We start from the raw sequence: 18,118 nt of genomic DNA, 5'->3' as shown, positions 1-18,118 counted from the left end.
AACCTGACAGCTCTGTGCTAACAGACTGTTGAGATATACCAAGATAACATTTATGCCCGAAACGTCGATTCTCCTGTTCCTTGGATGCTGCCTGACCTGCTGCGCTTTTCCAGCAACACATTTTCAGCTCTGATCTCCAGCATCTGCAGTCCTCACTTTCTCCTCGAAGATTTTACCTCTCGAGTGCCATTACATTCTGTGGCTGGAATACTTTTTAAATAGCTGAAGAATTTCCAAAGTTTCTGCTAATGAAGAGACACGAACATAACCTTGTAACCAGAGCTGGTAATTTCTATGTCATACTACATCATGACTGCTTGGAACAAACCTCCAGAATATCTTCTTCCAGTGACAGGTTTGTCTCTGAAGCCAGTCTTCCTTTGTTAAATTGTTTATCACTGTCAATGGATTCCAATCTCACCTTAATGACTGCTCAGCTTGGAGTGTGGGTGAAGAAAGAGGAGGAAATAAATCATTCCTCGATCTTAGTGTTACACTGCACCAAACTGTTTCGAAAAATGGTGAGAGCTCGTTCTCAGTCTTGAACCAGGAGTGCACACTCCTTCCTATTCACTGTCTCGGTGTTCTGCTTTCAGGATGTATGTCTGTCCAGCTCAAACAGCATTGCTGAAACCCAAGGAGCAAACTGCTGTGATTCTGAAATGGGCAGCTGACAGGCCCCATGGCTTTCCATAATGAGATAAGGACAATGGGAAACGTGGATGGTGTATGTCATTCATGATGCAAACCAGTGAAACACAATGCTACCCCTGTCTGTCAAACCTTGCTGAGGTATTTTACAAAGCTAATAATAAAGCACATGGCGAGAAGGCAGAATGTAAAGTTTCGGTGCTCCCCACTTATTGTCCTCTGTCTTTATTTCGGGTCATGATTTGGAGATGCCGGTTTTGGACTGGGGTGTACAAAGTTAAAAATCACACAACACCAGGTTATAGTCCGACAGGTGATTATCACCTGATGAAGGAGCGTCGCTGCGAAAGCTCGTGTGCTTCCAATTAAACCTGTCGGACTATAACCTGGTGTTGTGTGATTTTTAACTTTATTTCGGGTGAATGTGAAGAATGTTTTGCTTTGCTTACATTCTGCTTCTGGGATATTTTGGGCCGATTTACAAACCAGCCTCGAGAACCCTAATCCAGATGAACTCCACAACCAAACCCCAAGCCCCAACAGAATTGCTTTGGTGTTGTTATATTTGAATTCAAATGATTTAATTGGTCAGGAGGTGAGTTCCTGAGGTACCAAGTGTTTCCAGGAGATGGGAGCTGTCAGGTTGGTGTCCATGCCAAAGACAGGTGGCAGCCATGTTGGGGATTGCTGCTGCTTTGAAGAGAATAGACTGAAGGGAATAGAGAATACCTGAGATGGCTGGCAGAGTCAATGGGTCTAGACAGTGCTGTGAAAGGGAAATGGAAATTTAATGCTTTCACCGCAGCAAGTGGGTTGGGAAGGAACATGTTATTAAACAAGACCGTTAATATTTAAATCATTGTACAGTGAACCTGACAGCTCTGTGCTAACAGACTGTTGAGATACACCAAGATAACATTTAAATGTCAGTTCTGCAATGGCCAGGTACCTGAGCCAGCTCGTGGTGGCACAAAGGAACCATTAATTATTGCCGAGTGGCATTTCTTTCCCTTCCCCCACTGGCCCCATGCAAATTGCAAACTGTCACAGAGACCCTGGGATCCTGAGACAAACACCACGACCGTGATTGTCATATCTCACTCACATTGAGTCCCAATAATTAGCTCTTTGAAAATCCAGCCCCACTGTGTCTTTACAGTGCAATGGTTGTGATGTTTTGTGGGGTGATAGAACATAGAACAGGACAGCACAGTACAGGCCCTTTGGCCCTTGATGTTGTGCCGACCTTTTATCCTGCTCTAAGATCAACTAACCTCCATCCCCTTCATTTTACTATCATCCCTGTGCCTATTCAAGAGTCACTTAAATGTCCCTAATGTCTCTGACTCTACCACCACCGCTGCAGTGCAGTCCATGCACCCACAACTCTCTGTGTAAAGAACTGACCTCAGACATCTCCCCGAGAACTTCCTCCAATCACACTCATATTATGGCCCTAGTGATCTCCATTTCTGCCCTGGGAAAAAGTCTCTGACTATTCACTCTATCTATGTCTCTCATTATCTTGAACACCATTATGAAGTCACCTCTCACCCTTCTTTCCTGCATTAAGAAAAGCCTCAGTTCCTGCAACCTTTCATCATAAGTCCAGTCCAGTCCAGGCAGCATCCTGGTAAATCTCCTCTGCACTTTCTCTAAAGCTTCCACATTCTTCCTATAATGAGGTGACCGGAACTGAAAGCAATATTCCAAGTGTGGTCTAACCAGGGCTCTGTCGAGCTGCAGCATAACCTTCTGGCTCTTAAACTCAATGCCCCTATGAATGAAAGCCAACACACCAATTGCATTCTTATCTGCCCTGTCAACCTGGGTCCAAACTTAGAGGGATCTATGGACATGGACCCCAAAATCCCTCTGTTCCTCCACACTGCCAAGAATCCTGCCTTTAAACTTGTATTCTGAATTCAAATGCAGTCTTACAAAATGACTCCCTTCAGACTTTTCCAGGTTGAACTCCATCTGCCAGTTATCAGCCCAGTTCTGCATCCTGTCAATGTCTCGTTGGAATCTACAACAGGCCTCCACACTATCCACCACTGCACTGACCTTGGTGTCATTGGCAAACTTACTAGCTTTAAACTGAGGGGTGATAGTTATAGGATGGATGTCAGATGTAGCTTCATTATTCAGAGAGTATTAAGGACGTGGAATGACATGCCTGAAACCGTAGTAGATTTGCCAACTTTCAGGGCATTTAAATGGTCATTGGATAAATATATGGATGAGAATGGAATAGTCAATTCTTTCACCTTTTTGCAGTCGGTGAGAGAGAGGGATGCAACGACCAGTCAGAAGTGAAGTGCACACATTTCCCTTTCCATTTTCAGTTGTTGTTTTCAGCCATGGTTATTGCCCATTCCTCACGAAACCACATCCCAATTTGGAGAATACTCCTCTTGAAGACTTCAGCACAGAAGGAGACCATCCAAGCCATCGTGTCCACGCTGACTGTACAACAGCACTGTGATTAGTGCCACTCTTCCGCCCTTTTCCTGTACCTTACAAGTTTTATTTTCTCTGCACCTAGTTACCAGTTCTCTCCTGAGAGCCACTGTTGAATCTCTTTGTGCCACACTGTGGTCAAGCTAAGTTTTTGTATAGCTGGATAGGATAAATAGACAAAGTCCTTTCTCTGGGGTGGGGGAGTCCAGAACTAGAGGGCATAGGTTTAGGGTGAGAGGGGAAAATATAAAAGAGACCTAGGGGGCAACTTTTTCACACAGAGGATGGTACGGGTATGGAATGTGATGCCAGAGGAAGTGGTGGAGGCTGGTACAAATACAATGTTTAAAAGGCATCTGGGTGGGTCCATGAATTGGAAGGGTTTGGAGGGATTTGAGCCAGGTGCTGGCAGGTGGGATGAGATTGGGTTGAGGATTGCACTGAAGGGTGTGTTTCCATGCTGTACATCTCTATGACTCTATGGTGGGGTTCACATCGGTGTCACAGGTCGGCGTAACAGCGAGCGCTGAAGGGCCTCTACTGCGCTGTATTGTTCTATGTTGTTCTATGTTCTATGTTCTAACCCAGCCTTCCACTTCATCATCCAACTCATTTATAAAAACCACAAAGAGCAGTGGTCCCAGAACAGATCCCTGTGGAACACCACTGGTCACCGAGCTCCAGGCTGAATGATTTCCATCTACTATCACCCTCTGTCTTTTGTTGGCCAGCCAATTCTATATCCAGACAGCCAAATTTCCCTGTATCCCATTCCTCCTTACTTGCTGAACGATTCTACTATGGAGAACCTTATCAAACTCCTTGCTAAAATCAATGTACACCACATCCACTTCTCTCCTTTCAATGTTTTTTTGTCACACCCTGAATGAATTCAATAAGGCGTCTGAAGTATGACCTGCCCCTCACAAAGCCATGCTTTCTCTAATCAAACTATTTTTCCAAGTAATCATAAATCCTGTCTCTCAGAATCCTCTCCAATACTTTGCCCACCACTACGCAAGACTGACTGGTCTGTAATTCCCAGGATTATACCTATTCCCTTTCTTCAACAAAGGAATAACACTTGCCACCCTCCAATCAACTGACACTACTCCAATGGACAGTGAGGAGGCAAAGATCATTGCCAAAGGCACAGCAATCTCTTCCCTTGCTTCCTTTAGTAACTGAGGGTATACTTGTCTGGCCCAGGGGATTTATCTATCCTTTTGTTTTTCAACATTTTCAACAAATCAACCTGTTCAAACATATCTATCTGTTTCACGCTGTCCTCACAAAAGACAAGGTCCCTCTCAGTAGTGAATACTGAAGCAAAGTATTCATTAAGGACCTCCGCTACCGCTTCCAACTCAAAGCACAAGTTCCCTCCACTATCCCTGATTGGTCCTACCCTCACTCTGGGGAGAAAGTGAGGTCTGCAGATGCTGGAGATCAGAGCTGAAAATGTGTTGCTGGAACAGCACAGCAGATCAGGCAGCATCCAGGGTCCAGGAGAATCGACATTTCGGGCATAAGCCCTTCTTCCTGACGAAGGGCTTATGCCCGAAACGTCGATTCTTCTGTTCCCTGGATGCTGCTTGACCTGCTGCGCTGTTCCAGCAACACATTTTCAGCCCTACCCTCACTCTGGCCACTCCCTTGTTCCTCACATAAGTGAAGAATGCCTGAAGGTTTTCTGTAATCCTACCCGCTTAACCGTTTTTGATACTCCCTTCTAGCTCACCTTAAGTAAGCTTCCTTCTTCCTCTTGACTAGATGTTCCACATCCCTCCTTACCCAAGGTTCCTTCACCCGACCATCCCTTCCTTGCCTCAGTGGGACAACCTATCAGCACTTGCAGCAAGTGCTCCTTAAATAACCTCCACATTTCTGTCGTGCATTTTCCTGAGAACATCTGTTCCCAGTTTAGGTGTCTCAGTACCTGTCTAATAGCACTGTAAGACCCCCTACCCCAATTAAATACTTTCCCATACCATCTGCTCCTATCCTTCTCCATGACTATTGTAAAGGTCAGGGAGTTGTTGATCACTATCACTGAAATGCTCTCCCACCTAGAGATCTGACACCTGGCCTGGTTCATTGCCAAGCACCAAGTCCAATACGGCCTTCCCTCCATTCGGCCGATCTACATATTGAGTTAGAAATCCTCCCTGGACACACCTGTCCAAAAACTGTTCCCTCCAAACTATTTGAACTAAGGAAGTTCCAATCAATATTAGGGAAGTTAAGGTCACCCACGACAACAACCTGTTACTTCTGCACCTTTCCAAATTCTGCCTTCCAATCTGCTCCTCCATGTCTCTGTTGCTATTGGGGGGTCTGTAGAAAACTCCCAATAAAGTGACTGCTCCTTTCCTGTTTCTGACTCCCACCCACACTGACTCTGTAAACAAACCCTCATCGATGGCCTCCCTTTCTGCAGCTGTGATACTGTCCCTGATTAGCAATGCCACTTCCCCATCTCTTTTACCTCCCCTTCTATTCCTTTTGAAATATCTGAACCCTGGAACAGCCAATAACCATTCCTGCCCCTGTGATATCTAAGACTCTGTAATGGGCACAACATCAGAGTTCCAATTACTGATCCATGTTCCAAGTTCTTCACCCTTATTCCTGATATTTCTTGCATTAAAAAATAGATACATTTCAACCCAACACACTGACTGCAACTTTGCCCTATCAACTGTCTATCCCCCCTCACAGATTCTCTGTGCGCTGTATCTGGCTGTACACTAGCTACTCCACCCTCAGATCCGTAGCTCCAGTTCCCACCCCTCTGCCAAACTAGTTTAAACCCACCCACCCTCCTGCCCAGTACATTGGTGCCCCTCCAGTTCAGGTGCAACCCATCCTTCTTGTACAGGTCACCTTCCCCAGAAGGTATCCCATTGATCCATATCTCTGAAGTCCTCCCTCCCCCACCAGCCCTGCAGCCACGTGATCATCTACACTCGCTCTCTGTTCCTAGCTTCGCTAGCTCATGGCATTGATCCTGAGATTCCTATTCTGCTCATCCTGCCTTTTTCGCTTCCAAAATAACACCCCATATACTCTTTTCAGGTCCTCATGCCTTTTCCTAGCCATGTCATTGGTACCAATGCATCCCACAACTTCTGTTTTGTCTCCCTCTTCTTTAAGGATCCTGTCAATTTGATCAAAGACATCCCTCACCTTGACACCGGGGAGATAACATACCATCCGGGAGTGTCGTTCACGACCACAGAATCTCCTGTCTGTTCCTCTCACCATTGAATCTCCTCTCACTATCGCTCTCCTATTTCCCCCCTTCCCTTCTGAGCCACAGAGCCAGGCTCAGTGACAGAGACCTGGCCATTGAGGCTTTCCCCTGATAGGTCACTGCTCCCAACAGTATCCAAAACGGTATAGTTATTGATGAGGGGGGTGGCCACAGCGGGGGGGTCCCTGCACTGTCTGGCTATTCCCTTTCCCTCTCCTGATGGTCACCATTCTAACAGTGTTTGTCATTATATATGATAATTATGTCAAATCTGCTGAGGTGCTTCTGGATTTGCTGAAAGTCACTTTCTATCAAAACAAACATGTCCACAAAGAATTGACATGATTTGTGAAATCATTAGTAAGATTGTTTCTCGTTTGTTCGAGAAATTACATTTTCACAATTTAATCATTGGAAGACACACACTATTGGAGTTGAGCGTGATAATTTCTGGACGTTGAGACACTGAAACAATCTGAATACCTGATGTACAAGTTGTCACCGATTATTGCATCCTGGTGAGAATTTGCTTAGACAGAGCCACATACTTTAATTTAATGCTTGTTTAATGTGTTTAATGCTTTATTGCCAATAACAAAATAAAATGAAATAGCTGTTCTCACATTGTTGTGTCTGAATTTTTAAAAATACTCTTGAAAGTGATGATGACCAAACTGGTGCCAAACCAGCATAAGGATACACTAATTAGGAGGAGGTGGCCATTTGGCCCATTGACCCCACTCCGTCATTGAATACAATCCTGGCTGACCTGATTGTGGCCTTGGCTCCACTTTCCGACCTGGATCCTTTGACAGAGATTTCTTTTTTGCTCCAAATGCAATGCAACCCAACCTTCAATATATTCAACAACCCGGCCTCCACCACGATCCAGGCAGATAAATTCCAAAGATTAAGGATTCTCTGAGAAGGAAAATTCTGTTTCATCTCCATATTAAATTGGAGACCCCTTTTATTGTGATCCCCCTCATTGTGGATTACCCTTCATGGGAAAACAATCCTCTCGGTCCCCCTCAGAACCTTATCAGTTTCAATAAGATGCCCCTCATTCCTCCAAATTCCAACGAGCATATGCCTCCAACCTGTTCAAAGTTTCCTCATAATCGAATCCTTTCACCCCAGGGATCAGCTTGGTGAACATTCTTCACATTGTTTCCAATGCTATTCTCTCCCTCCTGAAGGAAGGAGACCAAAACTCTACGCAGTTCTCCTGGTGTTGTCTCATCAACCCCCATCAATAATCTGTAGCAGGACATCCATGTTTTTACACTTCTTCAGCGTTTGCTCCTTGATTACTCCCTTTACCTGCATGCTCATATTTTATAGTTCTTGTTTTCGGAAACCTTGATTCTCTGGACTGAAGTATTCTGCAGTCTCTGTCCATTTGGGTGGTGCAATGGCTCAGTAGCTACCACTGCTGCTTCACAGCACCAGGGGCCAAGGTTCAATTCCCAGCTCAGGCAGCTGTCAGTGTGGAGTTTGTGCATTTTCCCTGTGTCTGTGTGGGGTTGCTCCGGTTTCTTCTCACAGTTCAAAGAGGTGCAGGTCAGGTGGATTAGCCTTGTTAAAATTGCCAATAGTGTTAGGTGTGTTAGTCAGGGGTATATATGGGGTTGGGGAATGGGTCTGGGAGGTTACTCTTCGGATGGTCGGTGTGGACTTGTTGGGCCGAAGGGCCTGTTTCCATACTGTTGGGAATCTAATCTAATCTTCGTACCAAAGTGACATTTTCCCACATTATTCTCCAGTGCCTTTTCTTTGTACTTTGACTCATCAATATTCATTTGCAGACACCTTGGAGCTGCCTCAACCTGCTTGCCAACCTATCTTTGTAGTGTCAGGAAATCCTGCTACAAGGCAGTCAATTTTTTAATGAAAATAATTGACCCAGATCATATATATTTGAGGGCCCAACATTAATTACTATGGTACTTCACTCGCTCCACCTTTTCAGACTGTAACTAATCTGTTTATCCCAACACCCTGTTGGCTAATGGTGTATTCATGCTAATGTATTACCCCATCACCTTGAGGATTTAATGTGCAGTAAAGTTTTATGGGGCATCTGACTCAATATTTTTTGGAAATACAAATCTACCACATCTCCTGGTTCCCCTTTGTCCACCTGCTTGTCACATGATCAAAGAAGTCTTGTAACCTTGTCAAAGGTTTCCCACTAACAAACCCAAGCTTGGACTCTGCCTGATTGTATTGTAATCTTCTAAATTTCTTGTGACCACCTTCTTTCCCATCCCTTATTCTCAAGCTTCACCCTGGAATGCTCACTGTAGCTACTCTTACTAATTGTTGAAGTTTTTATTATGTTTTACTATTTCTTGCTAGTTCCCTTGCAATGCCCCAATTTCTTCCTCAAGATGTTTCATCATCCTTTCCCAATCTCCAAAAGTTTTCCAATCTGCTTTGCTTTTGAAATTAAACATACGACAGAATTCACTTCATCTTGGTGTGACCTCAGCAATGGCAAAAACGACGGGACAAAATGGAGAGGCATCAGAATCTCAACACTGATTGTAATTTTCACTTCAACCTTAAATCCTTCAGCATCTCGCTATTGAGAGGTAACTACCTTATTTTGATGCATTTGCATCATATTATTATTCCAACTCATCTCATTTATGTGACACTGACAATTCTCCTCCCCTTCTCTGAAAAACAAGACAGCACAAATTTCCAATGTGTAAACCTGAAGACTACACCTCACTGATTGCTTGTCCCAGCCATCAGCCATCTCTGCCTTCAGCATAGTATCCCTGCATGCTCCATGGTCATCACCCTCCTTGACCTTCATCCATAATCAGTCAAGGGATCGGTCTGATTCCAATCCAGGATGTGGAACATGGTTAGGCTAGAGATCCATTTCCTTGCAGTCCATGGACTGGACCAGCATCAATCCCAAAGGCCTAGGGCAGCCAGTCCCCAGGTTACAGGGAGACCAGTCAGGGTGCAGTGGAGACATCAGTCAGGGCTGTGCTAGGTTCAGTCACGGCCGTCCCTCCAAATCAGACCCATGGGGTGGCCCACTGTCAGTCCTCAGCTCAGTCCTTGTTAGAGTTCAGACAAATGAGAGAGGATCTCATAGAGACTTAGAGACTTCCACAGGTATAGACAGGGTAGATGCAGGGAGGATGTACCCGATGGTGTCCAGAATCAGAGGTCACAGTCTGAGGATTCAAGGTAGACCATTTAGGAAGGAGATGAGGAGACATTTTATCACCCAAAGAGTGGTGAGCCTGTGGAATTCATTACCACAGCAAGTAGCTGGTGACAAACCATTGAATGTATTCAGGAAGCAGCTCGAGATAGCACTTGGGGTGAATGGGATCAAAGGTTATGGGGAGAAAGCAGGATTAGGCTATTGAGTTGGATGGTCAGCCATGATCATGATGAAAGGTGAAGCAGGCTCGAAGGGCCGAATAGCCTCCTCCTGCTCCTATCCTCTATGTTTTTGTGTTTTGCTCAATGTCAGTCGGGAGCTAATCGGGGACAGTCATGGTAACGTGGGGAAAGTGAGCTCCTCATGCCTAGTGGTGGATTTCATTGCATAGAGTCACTAGGGGAATGCTGATGGGACAGGGGGACGTTCTAGAGAAGAAGGATGAAATCAGAGGGGGACTGGCTCTCCCAGGCAATGATCATGCAAAGCCATCAAGGACATTGGAATTTAAAAACTCATTGCCCATGGGACTAAAGTGTGCACATTAATTGTAACCTGAAGGTGCTCAAAGGAATCAGGGGGACACTGTAAGGTCATAGGGCACACAGGAGCAGCAACACAAAAGGGAACATGAAGGATGGAGGGAAAATATTCTCACACAGAAGCAGCCTGTAAGTCTCTCACAAGAACATGAAATTGGAACTTTATCACAAAAGCTCAAATATCAATTACACAACAGCAGCAAAAATGGCTGAGACCAGATGAAAAGTGGGTGGAGCAGATATTCCTCTTCTGGGGTGGGTGGAGTGGTTCAGAATCAATTAGCCCTGGTGTTAATGTGAGAGAAGCACAGCCCAATGAAGCTGGGTCAGTGTGTGAGACATACAGGCTTCCCTCTTCCCACATGAGCAAGTAAATTCTTCTCCAGCTAATTCCAGAATTTTTTCCCTGGAGGGAGTGAGGAGCCTGATATCCATCATTCCCTTCCTGGCTCAGGCCTCTCAATCAGGTTATTGGCTAATTTGTCCTACAATGAGACAAAAAGAGGAACTGAGCATGTGCAGGAGATGGAAGTGCCAATAGCAGTGATGCAGGGTCACCAGTGAGTAGTAACTACATAATTACTGAAAAGGACAGCAATAGAACAGGAGTTAGAAGAATTCTCAATTGGAGGTGGAAGGTCAGCTGTGCAATGATTTTGCGAAAGTGTGATGGAAACAGGTTCTTGAAGGTAAATCAGTGTCAGTGCGCTGCAAGATATTCACGTGGGAGATTCGAGGGTTTTAGAATAAATATGTTCCCATAAAGAAAACAGGGGACAATGGCCAAATCTTGAGACCCACTCTCCCCAAGATATCAAGGAGCTTATGGGGATAACATAAGGCAGAAAGGAAAGCTTCTATCCAATACCGAGGGGTGTTGTGGGAGAGCTGCAGTGTCCTTCCTCAGGGCCAGAATGATCTGGGTGCAAGTCCCACCTGCCCCAAAGGTGTGTCACATCACGTCTAACCAGTGTCTGACTGAAGTAAATAATTATGTCTGATGCTGAGAACTCACACTGGAGAAATTTAAGAGGGGTAGGAGAGTGAAAAGAGAAATCAAAGAGAATACAAGGGAAAGCAAACTGAGGGCAAGAAAGGACCTTGGCAAGCACAATCAAGGTGAATGGGGAGATGGGTTATCAATACATTAAAAGGATAATGGAAGAAAGAGGATGACCCATAAAAGAAACCCAGACATAAGGGTGAAAGATATTGGCAAAGTTCTTCAGGAATATTGTCTCAGTCTTAACAAGAGAGCAGCTGATGCAGACATTGTAGTTGAGGAGGATTGTGAAATGTCAGATGTGATAAACCCAGAGAGAGAGAAGTTTGAATGGAATGGGCTGGTCAGCTGGTCAGAAAAGTTCCAAATGGAATTTAACCCAGACCAGTGTGGGACAGTGTGTTTGGTGAGGTCAAGCAAGGGAAAGGAACAGACAACAAATGGGAGAATATTGAGCTACAGAGATGCTGAGAGATCTTGGAGTGGATGACCACAGACCCCTAAAGGGAGCAAGGCAGGTCAACAAGGTGATTAAATAAGTACATGGAAAGCTTCTCTTTATTAGTTCGGCCACAGCAGGAATAATGTGCACAGTTCTGCCCACATCACAGAAAGGATGATTTTATGAGAAAGGGCACAGAGAAGAGTGAAGGATATTGCCAGGACTGGAAAATACAGCAATGAGGAGGGACTGGATTGTCGAGACTTGTTCTCCTTTGAAGACAAATATTAAGATGAGGTTTGACGAAGATGTTCAAAATGAAGGAACTTGGGTACAGTTGATAGAAAGGGCCTATTTAGCAGAAATCAGTGACAAGAGGGCAGAGACTGAAAGTGATTGGGACAATGATCTATGGGGAGATGAGGAAAAGTGTTTTAATCCAGTGGGTAGGAGTCTGGAAGTCATTGTCTGAAAGGAGAGCAGAAGCAATGATCCGTAACTAATTTCTAATGCATTTCGATATGCATCTCATCCTTAACCTGCAGGGCAATGGACCAAATGCTGTAAAGTGGGATTACGATGGGTGGCTTGTTTCTTTGGCCTTGCAGACACGACGGAGAAGGACATGGAAGCTTGGGAACTTGGGGATATAAATTTGTAGAATTTCTCTGCATTCCATTCCTGATTTCACTCGAAGTATCCTCCCACTGCCCTTATGCTTCCCGAGGGATTCACGCAATCCCCCGGTCTATACCTTACATATTCCTCCTTTTTCCTGAGCAGTGCCTCAATTTTTATATTCATCCAGTATTTCCTGTACCCACCAGCCTTACACAATGCACTAACAGGAACATACTGTCTCTGAACATCTGTTCCCTCATGTTTGAAGGCTTCCCCAGCTCCAACCATCCCTTTCCCTGTGAAGAACCTTTGCCCAATCAACCTTTGAAAGTTCCTACCTCACACCATCAAAATTGGCCTCACTCCAATATTGAACTTTAATTTTTGGATCAGGTCTGTCCTTTTCTAAACTATTTTAAAACTAATAAAATTATGATCCAATAAAAAAAACAAAAGAAATCCTGATGCTGGAAAACAGAAACAAAAACAGAAAATGCTGGAAAACGTCAACAGGTCTGGGAGCATCTGTGGAGAGAAATCAGAATTGATGTTTCGGGTCCAGTGGCCGTTCTTCAGAACTGATGGTAGCTGGGAGAAAGTTGGCTTTTATAGAGAAGATGGGGTTGGGGATGGGTTGAGGAGTAAGTGACAGGTGAAGAAACAACTTAAAGTGAGAGATGGACAGTCAGACAGACAAAGGTGTGTTAATGGTCAGCATAGGAAACCCAACCCCAACCCAACCCAATAACACTAGGCCTTGTTATTACATGGTCTGCTATTACACACAGCCAGTTGTTAGCCATGAATTGTCCCCATTGGCTGCTATTCATTCTCATAGGCTGGCTGTCTGGATTTGAACACTATATTTATAATGCCTGTGTACATCTTTCTAATAGACAGCTGAGGTGGTTCTCGGGTTATGTCTTTCCATTCTCGTGTGACCTTCCCGTACCTTCTGCAGATGCTCTGCCTGCTTTGGGTTGGGGATGTTGATTCTGGGTCTGACTAGTAAGACCAGCTTCCAGAACGTTATCATGTCTGATAGACGGGTCCTGCCATTTTACTGGCTGTGCTCATTGTATCCTATCAGGCCGTCACTGACACAGCAACAGTAGCTCCTTGTCCTTGCTGTCGAATCTCTAATCTGACTCAGTTGTGAGGGTGTTATATTCAGGAGGTGATGGATCCTTACAGCCAGAACTTGTATCTCATCTTTCTCCTGTGGCAGCAATCAAGATGGGGAGTCTGTCAGCACCATTTCTCTTGCTGGCTTGTATTTCTAAGTGGAGTCATAACTCTGAAACCTCAAGAATAACCTCTGTCTTGTTGACATTTTATGAAGATGATTCTTGTCGGTCTGCTCCTGTGGATGGTGATCAATGTCCAGGATGAACTTTCTCCCAGAGAAATATGTATGAACTTCTCATATCCCTACACGACTGCCAAAAGTGCTTTTTCTATGTGGTATATCGGGTTTCAGCTGAGGGTAGAGCCCGGGATACAAATGTTATTGGCTTTCCTTCTTGTTTCAGGGCTGTCCCAGCACCCTTTGGAGAAACAGCTCCTTAGAGAGTGACAGATGGTTTCTGTTGTAGTATGATAGGCTTATCCTACTTGAGATTCAATAAGAGTGTACCAGAAGGATCTAACATTTATCCAGAAGCCAGATTTCCAGCAGGTATTCCCTGGACTGGGGGATCACTCTCTGGTCCCGAGGACAGCAGTGAAAGAGAAATGGGGAAAGGACACAGCTGAGACTTTCCACTGAACTCTGGACATGAATCTGTGTTCTTCAAAGTTCCCAGAAACATCCTTGAACGTTGACAGTGGGGCTCAGTTGGCTGGAGAGCTGGTTTACAGTGCAGATGATGCCAACAGTGAGGGTTCAATTCCTGCATGAATTGAGGTTCCCATAAAGGGCTCTTCTTCTCAACCTCTCCCTCCCCCTGTGCAGGGTGACCCTCAGGTTAAACCAGGACCAGATGACTCTCTCCAATGGTCCACTCAGCCTGTGGTGACATTACCTTGAACTCATTGAATATTCACATCCTCTCCCAAATCCTTGCTAATTTTAGTTGGAGGAGAACCATGACAAATACCTCCCTAGTTTCTAATAGGTACAAACATCCACAGGGCTCCCTGCCTTTGAAATGTTCGAGCTAAGTGTTAATTTCCAGCTCCTTCTCCATTATTTACTTTGGATCCATTAGTCCAACACAAGGGCAGGTTGCAATCTGAATCTGACACATTTGAGTCTGAGTCCCAGTCAAGGGAGGAGCAGCTGAGTCACTTTCCCACTGCCCACCTCACAGTGTTTAATCTTCTCATGGATGGGACACAAACAACTCAGAACAGTCAGACTTTGTGTTTCTGATGGAGGTGGAGGATGGGCACAGGTATCTCACCCCATCCAATGTAAGGAATGGATGTTGGTCATTACATTATTTCCCTCGATCCTTGGCCTCCTCCTTCCTCATCTTCAGGATTATTTCCAGTCCATCCCTGACCCTGCTCAGTGAATTGGAGTGACTTTACACAGCTGTATTTTCTCATCTGTGTCCTCTTCTCCCCAACAATCGATTTCTCCACCCACTCCAAATTACTGCCTTCCCTCCTCCCTCAAAGTATCCTGTGATAAACTTTGGGATGTTTCATTGCTAAAGGTGCTATCTAAATACATGTTGTTGTTGTAGTGTTGCCAGCTCCCCATGCTGTTGCCCATGCACTGTACCAGGTTGTACATTCTCTTGTTGCTGTTCCTGTTGTCAGCAGCAGCAAAGCATCTGATCTCTGCCTTGGACAGTACGCAATATGGAGCAAACAGATGGAAAAAAACTTGTCTCATTGATTGTAGCTCAGGGTGACCACTCTCTCAGTCAGAGTCATACTTTGTGCCCTGGGAATTAAAGATAATCAGGTGGCTGTTTGTTGAAATATTCTTTTCATGAAGATTTATATCCACATTGTTTTTGGGTAAACTGCTCATTATTTCTGTGTCCAATGCTTTCCTCCTCCACACAGGACATTCACTGACTGGAATCTCCTCTGAGACTGCCCCAACATTGAAGCTTGGCCCAAGTGTAACTGACTGCATGAGTTCCCTCAGTGATCGATAACATCAGAAGATGGTGCTGCCTTTGACATATTTGGATTCACCTCTTACTTGGCTCAACATTCCCTTATTTTTTTTTGAACCATCAATGGATAACATTTCCTGCAGGCCTGTGTCCAGCTCAATGTTAGGGATGGCACGGTGGCTCAGTGGTTAGCACTGCTCCCTCATACCACCAGGGACCCAGGTTTGATTCCAGCCTCAGGTGCCTGTCGGTGTGGTATTTGCCCATTCTCCCCGTACCTGTGTGGGTTTCCTCATATAATCCAAAGGAGTTCAGGTTAGGTGAGTTGGCCATGCTAAATTCCCCATAGTGTTCAGGTATGTGTTAGTTTGAGGTAAATGTGGTGGAATGGATTTGAGTAGGATACTGTTTGGAGGCCAGTGTGGACCTGTTGGGCTGAAGGGCCTGTTTCCACACAGAAAGGATTCTATGAATGTTAATGCCACATTTTTCCATATTTCCATGTTTACGAGACTGGTGCACACAGAGCTCAGCTCCGATTGTTCCAGGAAATCAATAACGCTGGTTATCAATGCAAAAGTACCTGCACAGGCAAATTTCTAGCACATATAGAACTCCCACATTGTGTGTCAGTTTCTCAATGTCCAGGACCCGCAGGCCACAGGTAAGGAGCTGGTATTACTTTATTTATGCTTTTAATCAGAATATGTTTACTATTTAAGTCCAGGTTGACAAAGTCGAATATGAAATGTAAACCTGCTTGTTTTAATATATTGTCATTACCCGAGTCTTCCTGAATGATAATACATGTTGTGTGAGGAATGCTCAGGGCAATTGTAAATTTTTCTGTTTTTAGCAAATTTCTGAACATAAATGTATTGATACAATCGAGGTTTTATAATGGAAGGCGGAGAACATTCTGTGTGAAGTATTTTGTGACCCTCTGTCTGTGCACTGTTTCATGGACCTTTGCACAAACTGTTCCTGAATTTCCTAGTCTGTTATTGTCCCTCACGGTTCCTTCCAACACTGACCCTGCCAGGGTTAGTGGGACCTACAGGAGGGTATCACATTGGTGAGGGTGGGATTGGTGCACAACTTTGGGTGTAACTCTGGAACCTGCCGTCCCTGTGTTTTCAGAAGCTCCTACACTGCCCTGTGTAAGATTTGGAATGAGGACTGTATGAACACAGTAATACTCCTTCTACTCTCTGTGGGTGTCGATATGACTCACTCACACAGTCATCCAGTCTGTACAAAGGCTGGGTCTTGGTTCCAGATCAGGATGACTTTCTGAAGAACAGAAATTCCTATCCCCTGTCCATCATAAGTTCTGAGTCACTGTGTGAACTTCCCAAGACAGTGAGAAAGCAGTATCATTGGAATTAGAATTGCAGGGTCACAGTTTTGTTTAGTGGACGGCTGACTAGACTGATATTTGTGTCTCACAATGATGAGGGTCCTGAGTACACCCCAATGTGAGTGATTTAGGGCAGAGGGCAGTGGATGCTTCTTCCACAGATCTAGAGGCTGTGGTGTGAACATGAAGTGAATGCAGTCTAACTGTCCGTGTTGCTGAGGTCTCACATGGATTCACCATTACATTTTGACCTCTCCATTGAATACTATGTTGTCAGGGGGATCTATCTGGCCCACTGCCCAAATTCAGACAAACATCAGTCAGGCCATTTTTCTCTTGACCATGCAGTGCTGCACATGGAGCTGCTGGTTTTACACACTGTACTTTAACCCCAGTATCCCCAAGAAGATATTGGTGTAAGGGGAACATGTCAGTAATTCTGGTGTCATCTGTGAGGTGGTCAGTGCAATTTTAACATTGAATGTGTGTGTAAAGCCCACCCTCCATATTGGACAATTAGCTCCTGACTGGCAGCAGCTGTAGATTTTGTTTTCATTTTGCTGCTTATGCAGATTATTCCTGATGTTTATCATTTGTTGAATCAACAAGTTATTTCCATGACCTATCTTAGCCTATTTGATGAGTATTTTAATTGAGGTGTGGTAGAGACAGGGGCTGTAGAATTCCACTCCAGCCCATTCCTGTCAGGGCAGATGTGTGGATATGTTCTGGGTGATCTGGAAATATACAGCAGATTCTGATATGAAAACAGCCTCTTTGGCTGATTTAGTCCATCTCCTGCCAACGTGGAGACCATGGGTCCAGTCAATGCCCTCTCCTAATCACTCCGAGCTGGTGGACAAGGAGACAACACCCAACAAGGTCATTTAAACAGACAGCCATCCAATGGCCACTCAGCACTCAGGTGCTTTGACTGAGTTTTGTTGTTGCAAAGTTTGTGGATGCCCTGTAGTAACCTTTAAACGTGAAGGTCTAGCTGAGCGATGGGTGATCCAAACACTTTACCGGCCCCCTGTTGATTGTGCAGTCTGATTCAGTGCTGGGCTGCACACTGACATTATTGAAGTGAGGAGACAGTGTGTAGTTTGCATGCTGCCTGTCTCAATGAGAACAAATGTAGACTCATCATAAATTGTAATTCCTGTTTTCTACAATGGAAGTTTCCTCACTGGAAGTTTTCATCCACAGTCAGTTATTTAGTTGAAGCCATACTCTGTGTTCATCCTGACAGATTCGTACCTGAGGGACATTAACAATATCTCCCTGGAAATACCATTTCCGATTGAGCAGTTTGGGTTTCTCTAGCCTTTCCATGTTTGAAACAGGGATCAGTCTTCATATTATTAATATACTCCTTTTGAATATTGTTTAATGAATGAATAAATATGTTTTTGGTGACAAGATGCAAACTCAGAAATCCAAGAAAGATGAGACCAGTGTATTATAAACCCTCACTTTAAACTTTTAAACAGTTACATTCTTATGTCTG

This window comes from Chiloscyllium plagiosum, unplaced genomic scaffold, assembly GCF_037043375.1.
Source record: "Chiloscyllium plagiosum isolate Xiang-an unplaced genomic scaffold, Cpla_swu_hap1 HiC_scaffold_17, whole genome shotgun sequence".
In the NCBI taxonomy this organism is placed as follows: Eukaryota; Metazoa; Chordata; class Chondrichthyes; order Orectolobiformes; family Hemiscylliidae; genus Chiloscyllium; species Chiloscyllium plagiosum.
Note: the sequence above shows the minus strand (reverse complement) of the source record.